The sequence below is a fragment of the Silene latifolia genome, chromosome 3 (genome assembly GCF_048544455.1).
Source record: "Silene latifolia isolate original U9 population chromosome 3, ASM4854445v1, whole genome shotgun sequence".
NCBI lineage: Eukaryota > Viridiplantae > Streptophyta > Magnoliopsida > Caryophyllales > Caryophyllaceae > Silene > Silene latifolia.
Window position 1 is genome coordinate 17,578,416 of NC_133528.1, and position 7,059 is coordinate 17,585,474.

The 7,059-nt window shown below is 40.5% G+C and overlaps 1 non-coding gene across 1 annotated transcript; it reads left to right on the forward strand.

Moving 5' to 3' along the window:
• Positions 1–6,270: 6,270 nt before the first annotated feature.
• LOC141650602 (small nucleolar RNA R71) lies at positions 6,271–6,377 on the forward strand. Its single transcript, XR_012546625.1, has one exon. It is a non-coding gene; the product is annotated as a small nucleolar RNA R71 (small nucleolar RNA).
• The last annotated feature ends 682 nt before the right edge of the window (positions 6,378–7,059 follow it).

The window sequence follows — 7,059 nt, forward strand, 5'->3', positions numbered from 1 at the left end:
TAAATGCTTTTGTCAAGAGTAGACTCCCTATGGTGTTAGAAACACTGGAGGATCGCGGAATTCCCCCTCTTCCCTAGACAAGAAGAAGGGTCGTCCCCTCTCTAGCATGCACAAAAATGGATACGATGGATGAAGGGATCGATAGATATTTGAGTTTCATTTTGGGAGTTTGCTTTGTTGTTTTTCCCCCCAATTTCTTGTGGCATATAACATTTGAGAACACTTTCTTTGCCATCTCTTTTGATTTTTGGCTTTTCAACACTTGACAACTTTTTGCATTTCTTTTTGAACATTTTCAAAGTCACCCCATATGTAGTGAGGGTGCCTTATATTTGAAGCATAGGAGTCTATTTTTGCTCCTCTTTTCATTTGATGCATTTTGCAAACTTTCTTTCACTTTTCATTTCTTGAACTCAAATCAATTTCTTTTTGTGCCCATTTCCTTTGATGACAAAAATGTGGTAGAACATGGATGATGGATGCATGGTTTCAAGCGTCACCTTGGAATAAACGGTAGCCAAGGAGTTATCACACCACAAGGTACTCTTGACTAGGCCTTAATCCATGGGTCAAAGGATACTAGCATGACACATCTTAGGGTGTTTTACAAGTATTCTAACAAGCAAAGTCTTAAGAAGAAAAAACATCTACTAGGGCCTATATACACTTGTCAAGCTTCCCAAGTAGACGGTTTCACAAAATTTTTCTAACATGCAACTACATGCCATGATGCAACTAACATATATACATCCTAATGCATATGATTCTACCAACTAGTATGCCATATAAACTAAATGCGAGTCCTAAATTCACATTGTTATACCGCATCAATCAAAATAAAGCCACATAGTCATTAACATAAAGAGGAAAAAGGAGATTGGAAAGATCATACCATGCGGTCTTCAATATCCTCATGTCTCGGATGTGGCGTAGTCGATCAATGTGAATAAGGATAGAATAAACACAATATATACAACAATATATACAAGTCTACACTACAAAGGAAATGAACATGTTTTTGGATTTTCAATTTTTCAATTTTTTTGGTTTTTCGAAAATTTTTGATTTTTTTGGGTTTTTGAATAAAAGTTAAGTTAGAATTCCCCATCCCCACACTAATATGGGCATTGTCCTCAATGGCCAAAATGATGGGAAAATATGCAAGTGTGATGCATGAATTCTATGCTAAATGCAAGCTATACTAATCTACACTACATGATGCATGGGTTTTTGTTTATGACGGAGAGCGTAATTTAGATTACCTCCCGTTGCGTATGCATGTACTTCCCCAAACCGAGATAGACATTATTTCTAATGTCCTAAAGTTTGGGGTAGTTCATGCACATAAGATGCAATGCATGAAACTAATTTGTCATTTTGGATTTTTCAAAAGTGGGAACAATAAAAGAACACCTCAATGGGGCCGAGGTGTTAGTCCTCTATGTTGCTAGGACTCTTCAACCATGATCAAGATAAAATAAATAAAACAAAGAAAGAAGTAGACAAACCTCAAGAGGGTAGGAGCCTCCAAAGCTTACTAGTCTTCCACCATATCATCATTGTCATCATCTTCCTCAATAGAAGTGGACTCATCTCCACTCCCCTCTTCACTTCCTTGCTCACTTCCTTCATCATCCTCTTATTCTTCATTTACCTCTTCAACAATGCCCTCATCATCAACAACCTCATCACCGACAACGTCACCCGGTCTCTCACCCCTAGATGCACTTGGAAAGAAGGCTTCCTTATCCGCCCAACTAGGCAAAGGACATGAAGGATCAAGTAGTCCTTGCCTAGCTAAATGAAGGAGGGGTGGATATTGGGCCAAGTATGCATCTTCCCGATCCTTATAAGCTTGTTTGTGCATCTCTTGCATAAGTAGAGTCATGTATTCATTGCCCACTTCAACACCTTCGGGTTTGAACTCTTGATATTTGAATGGATAGGGTGGTGTGACAATGGAGGAGGAGGGCATTTCAATTTCACCCCTTTGTTTACGGATGATGTACTCGGCTTCCTTTGAGAGGGGAAGAAGGTAGTTTGTTCTATGGACACTCAAACGGCATATCTTGGAAGGCAAAGTAAAAGATCTAGCATCATTGATGAGCCACCCATATTTGGTGTCAAGAGGATTATGCTTGGCCCACTTGTACTTGTTAATCATGGCATCCATGTCAATGAGATGACCCCCTTTTTTCGCCACATACTTGCTATCCTTGTTGAAATTCGGATCAAAGTACTTGGCCAAGAGAGTAACTAGACCTCCATTTACGATAAAAGCGGTGCCTTCCTTTCCACAATCAACATTGAGCCATCTTTCCACCAAAAGCCTTAGAGCATTGTAAGGCTTGGTGAATTCCCTTCCAATATTTAAAGCCGACTCAAGTAGAACACAATCGAGCTTGGTAAAGTGGTTAGTGTCTTTTCTTGCAATGATAGTATTCCCGATAACCTTGTGCCACACTCTAATGCCCGGATGGTGGACTAATAGAGCGCGACAAGCATGAAAGTTCTCAAATTTCTTCCCGGAAATCGCCTCCGAAAGAGGAGCGGGGTCATATTTTTCGGGCTTCTTATAATAACGAGGTGTATTACTAAGACCTAATGCTTTACTCAAAACATCAAAGGTGATGCGCCTATTCACATTGGCAAGGCGGAACTCGATGTATTCTCTAGTCTCTACCTTATTCACTTTCAATGAACTCAAGAATTCCAAGGTAAGGGAGGGGTATGTCAATTCTCTTTTAGCAACAATTTTCCCAATCCCATGGCTTCAAAGAAGGCTTTTGTTTGTTCAAGGACACCCAATTTGTTCAAGGCATCTTCACATATGAATTTGGTGGGTAGAATGGATTTCTTAGCATACTTGGCAAATGTATCCCTATGGGAGTTAGAAATGAAAATTACCTCCGGATAGTTTGATAATTGAGCAATTTCCGGAGTTGTTGTTGTTGTTGCTTCCAAGGGAGGATTTTGTTGTTGTTGAACTTCCAAGTTTGCACTAGCAACCACCATAGACATTGAGGCTTTCTTTGCTTGAAGGCATTGTTGCCTTTTTGAGAGTGCCTTTGCCTTAAGTGCCTTTGTTGATCCTTTTGTTCTTGCCATTGATGATTATACCAAGAAAAGAGTGAAAATCTTCAATTTCCAATTATACCCAAATCGATTTTAAGATGAAAGGCTTTGCCTTTGTATTTCAAAAATCGACTCAAAGGTTGAAGATTTTGGTGCTTGGATTGATTATTGTTGGAAAAGGAGTGATTAATTGTTGTTGTAAGGAAGTTTGGATTTGATTTTGTTGAATTTGGTTGAGGAAATCTTGTTTCGGTGATGGAGAGCATGAGGGTTTTGGGGTTTATGGTAGTGTTTTGAATGTATGAATGAAGGAATGAATGTGTGAGGGGTATTTAAAAACACCCGAAATTTTCGAACTGTAGGGGGAAGACGAGCGGATTCCCTTCGGGACGCTCGGATTCTGCTTAATCTGGGTTCAGGAATTCTTGCCTAAAGACGGGCGTCTTTCAGCTTGGACGCTCGGATTCTTCAGTTGCAGGACGAGCGGATTCCTTTAAAGACGGGCGGATTCTGATACAGCGAGTTTTCTTATTTTGCACTGGCAAAAAGACGGGCGTCTTCTTGCAAAGACGAGCGGATTCTTTCAGACGAGCGTCTTCTCTGCTGGGACGCTCGGATTCTTCAACAGTCCCAAATTTTCAATTCTGCAGCTCATTTGGACGGACGGATTCTGCCAAAGACGCCCGGATTCCCAAAAGACGAGCGGATTCCCCTTAAGGACGCTCGGATTCCACCTGGTCTACCCGGATTCAGTTCCATCCGTGCATTTGCATATCCCGTGTCATTTTTTCATTCTTCAAATCCCGTGTTCTTCATTGTAGGGGCACTACAAAGGCATGAATAACCTAAGCAATTGCTATCCCCACACTAAGCTAAAGCACTACACATCAATAAAATCATTAGTCCCTCCCTCACTTCTCTCAAAAATGATAATTATCTTGATCAAAGCATAAAAATCCAAAAATGACAAAAATGCAATGTAAGAATTAAAATGCAAGTTAGGGAGTTAGAAATATTTACAAATGGTGGTTTAGAGAGGACTCCACCAAACTCTCATCCTTAGAGAGATGTCATGGGGGCATGTCCAAGGTGTTGTTGATGTTACTCAACACCTTGAAAAAGTAGTCAAAAGCTTGTTCGTTGTCATGATAAAGATCCTCAATAGATCTTTGCACTTGTTGTCCTTCATGTTGGTCTTGATCGATAGCATTACCAATATAGGGATTGAAAATCCCTTCAAACTCATCGTCCCAAAGACCACAAACTTCATCTACTTGGTCACTAAAGATCTCGTGAGTTGATAGAGACAACTCTCCCACTTTCTTGTCTTGGCCAATGAGGCCATCCTCTTCATTGCTTGACTTTGGTGAGCTTTTCAAGCTCTCTTTGTTACAATTCAATTGCTCTTTGAATGGAGCATCATCAACTTTCTTCTTCCATTGGAATTCCGACTTCTTCCTATCATCCTTCCGGCTATAATGATCAACCATAAAACATGGTTCATGCAAATGGGGATCTCTCATGGTCTTGTCAAGATTGAAAGTTATGCTCTCATCTCCCACTTCTAGAGTGAGCTCTCCATGCTTCACATCAATCACCGCACCCGCGGTGTGCAAGAAAGGTCTTCCTAGAATGATTGGAATGTTGGAGTCTTCTTCCATGTCAACAATGACAAAGTCCACCGGGATGAAAAATTTCCCAACTCTTACGGGAACATCTTCCCATATCCCTAATGGTGTCTTCGTTGATCTATCGGCCATTTGGAGTGTGATATTGGTGCATTTAAGCTCTCCCATCCTTAACCTTTTACTCACCGAGTACGGCATAACACTCACACTAGCCCCTAGATCACATAAGGCTTTATTGATCGTGGTGTCGCCAATGGTACACGGTATTGAGAAGCTTCCCGGATCTTTAAGTTTTGGAGGTGAACTCCCTTGAAGGATTGCACTACTCACCTTAGTGAAGGCGATGGTCTCAAGCTTCCGGATCGACTTCTTCTTTGTAAGGATGTCTTTCATGTATTTTGCATAGGCCGGCACGTGATTGATTAATTCCGTGAAAGGAATCGAGACTTCCAAATTCTTCACAATCTCCATAAATTTTCCAAGTTAGTCATCAAATTTGGGCTTGGCTTGACGACTTGGAAAAGGAAGTCTAATCACAATGGGCTCCTTCTCCTTGGCCTTGTCTTCATTTTTCTTTGAAAATTCTTCTTTTGATGGTTCTCCCTCCTTGGAGTTTTGCACAACTTCTTCTTTGTCACTAGCTTCCACAACTTCATCCTCAACTTGCTTCTTTGGTGCTTCATACCTTGTACCACTCCTCAAGTGAATGACACTAACCGTTTCATGTCTTGGGGGATTACTTTGAGGTGGTAATTGCCCCTTTTGTCTTTGTGAGCTTGAAGATGCTAGTTGAGTCAATTGGGTTTCCAACATTTTGGTGTGGGCTAGGATGTTGTTGATGGTGATTTCCTTTGCTTGACTATCTTTTTGCATTTGAGTGAAAAACTCTTGTTGATTCTTTTGCATTTGGAGGACCGCTTTTTGAACATCAAAACCTTGGTCATTTTGTTGATTGTATGGAGTTTGATTTTGGTAATCTTGGTTTTGGTTGTAAAAGGGTCTTTGATTTTGGTTTCTCATGGGAGGTAGGGTGTATGTTGGTTGAGGGTTTTGAACATTTTGGCTTTTGTATGAGAGATTTGGGTGGAATTTGGTGTTTTCATTGTAATAATTGGAATAAGGGGTACCACTCTTGTATGCTTGAAAAGCATTCACTTGTTCATTTGTTCCCCTACATTCACTTTGGTCATGTCCCAAAGTTCCACAATTCTCACATATCCCACTTGGGATTGATGAAGATGCCGTCATGGCATTAACATGATGCTTTGGTGATTTTGAGGCTTCTTCAAGTCTAGCCATAGCTTTTTCAAACTTCAAGTTGATGGTATCAATGTGAGCACTAAGTTGACCACCCAATTGAGTAATGGAGTCCACTTCATGCTTTCCTCCTCTAATAGCCTTGCGAGGTCTACTATATTGTGAGTTATGGACCGCCATTTCCTCAATCTTGTTCCAAGTTTGATTGTCGTCAACTTCGGTGAACATTCCATTTGATCCCATGTTGAGAATGTTTCTTGAGTCTTCATAAAGACCGTTCCAAAATTGTTGTACCAAGAACCACTCGCTAAGTCCATGATGAGGACATGAACGACAAATTCCCTTGAATCGCTCCCAAGCTTCCTACAAGGATTCTTCATCTCTTTGCTTAAAGCCCGTAATTTGAGCTCTTAGCATGTTAGTCTTTTCCGGTGGATAGAACTTTTTGTAGAAAGCTAGAGCCAACTTCTTCCAAGAATCAGTTCCGAGAGTAGCCTTATCAAGGCCTTTCAACCATTGTTTCGCGGTGCCAATTAGAGAAAACGGAAATAAGACCCATCGAATTTGGTCTTGAGTTACACCGGTTTGAGAAATCGCATCACAATAGTCACAAAAAGTCTCCATATGAGAATGAGGGTCTTCACTAGGCATCCCCCCAAATTGGCTTCTTTCGACTAATTGGATAAATGCGGATTTGGCAATAAAATTTCCGGTTAAGTGTTGTGGTGTGGGAGTACCATTGGGTAGGTTCTCCTTGGTGGGTACGGAATGTGATGAAAACTTAGGCATTGTGGGTTGGATTTTGTGTTGGGTTCTCCTCACCTTCTCTTGTAAAAGGGTTGAAGAACTCAATAGTGTTTGGTTGAATATCTACAACCTCACCAATACCTCTCAAAGTTCTCCTAGCAAGTCTTCTATTATTTGTCAAAGTCCTTTCAATTTCGTGATCAAAGGGTAACAAGTTACCTTGTGATCTTCTAGACATGCAAAATATCAAACAACTCGAAAATAATTAGAACAAACCTTGAGGAGTTTTACTTCCCCAAGGCCAAGAAAGACACAACTAATAACAATATAAGAAAATCTAAATCAAGTTAAC